A 1653-nucleotide genomic window follows, 5' to 3' on the forward strand; every position below is an offset into this window, starting at 1 on the left:
GTAGGGCAGCAGACTGATGAAATGTAGGGTAGTAGACTGATGAGATGTAGGGTGGCAGACGTATGCGATGTAGGGTGGCAGACGCACAAGATGTAGGGTGATAGACTAACGAGATGTAGGGTGGTAGACTGACGAGATGTAGGGTGTTAGACTGACGAGATGTAAGGTAGCAGATGTACGCGATGTAGGATGGCAGACGGACGAGATGTAGGTCGGTAGACTGACGCAATGTAGGGAAACAACAGAGGGACATGATGTGGGGCGGCAGACGCGATGCGGGGCTGCAGATGGACGCGATGCGGGGCTGCAGATGGGCGCGATGCAGGGCGGCAGACGGACGAGATGCGGGGCGGCAGATAGACGTGATTTGGCAAATAGACGTGATGCGAGGCGGCAGACGGACGAGGTGCAAGGCGGCAGATGGACAAGATGCGAGACGGCAGACGAACGCGACGCGGGGTGGCAGACGAGTGCAATGCGGCAGACAGACACGGGGCGGCAGATGGACACAATGTGGGGTGGCAGACAGACGAGATGCGGAGTGGTGACTGACACGATGCGGGGCGGGAGAGGGATGCAATGTGGGGTGATCGGTGCTTACAGGCAGGGGTGGATTCAGCCGGTTCAGTCCGGTTCCCTGTATTCACTTGTGTTAGCGTCTTTAAGACTTTAAGCACTTCCGGGTTCAGTGGAGACTGTCTGCTCCCTGACCTGGCATGCAGCAACGCGAGTACGAGATTATGGCCGGGTACTTGGATGACGCTGCTGATGACAATCACAGAGCCGCCCATAATCTCGCGCCTGCGCAATCACCTCATCAGCGTTCACACTTTGCACAGTGCTCAGTCCCGCGAGAGTGGCACTGGGCATGCGCGAGACCTCGGGAGGACAGTTACATGAGGAGGGCGTCCTCGTGTATGTAAATGAGCAATGGGGGACGGCGTACAGCGGCAGGAGAGAGAATAACGGACGCAAGACAGCCCGCTCCCGTGTACAGAAAAAAAACATTTGCATACAAAAAGGTAAGAAATTATAAAGTATTTATTTAGGTCTCACAGGGGGCACAATAATAAAAGGAACCTGTCTAGAATGCAGCCCAGGAGCTGCAGAGGGGGAATCTTTTAGTTTAATAGCGACAGGTTCCCTTTAATACTTTGAATCCTACCCCTGCTTATGGGAGATATCTGCTTTGTTTTGCCAGCAGTTTATGACACAATATCCTGCACATAACTGCGGCTGGGTTTCTGTTCGTACGCTCCCGTAGACGACAATGGCAGTGCCGTGCCTCGTCCAGTTTTCTGTATTTTTTTATACATTGCTCAGCATTCCTGCACAGAAATAGTCCTGGATTTAAAAAAAATGTCACCTCTGTGGGGATTTCAGAGTGTAATGGAATTTGTGATAATTCTGCAGCAATATGGGAATTCTGCAGAAAGTATGCAGCTACAGAAACGTCTAGAAGTGAGGTAGATTCCCTGCCCTCTTTCCTACACTCTGACAAGGCGCTGCACGGCACAGCCTCACAGTGCAGGAGCCGCCTCACTCACACGCGCTCTCCAAAGGGAGAATCACTCCGCCTCAGGCTACTGCTAAATTACGCATGCGCTCTCCCGCCGCTTTCGCTAGCCACGCCCACAGTTTATAAAGGTTCCC

The sequence above is a fragment of the Anomaloglossus baeobatrachus genome, chromosome 5 (assembly GCF_048569485.1).
Source record: "Anomaloglossus baeobatrachus isolate aAnoBae1 chromosome 5, aAnoBae1.hap1, whole genome shotgun sequence".
In the NCBI taxonomy this organism is placed as follows: Eukaryota; Metazoa; Chordata; class Amphibia; order Anura; family Aromobatidae; genus Anomaloglossus; species Anomaloglossus baeobatrachus.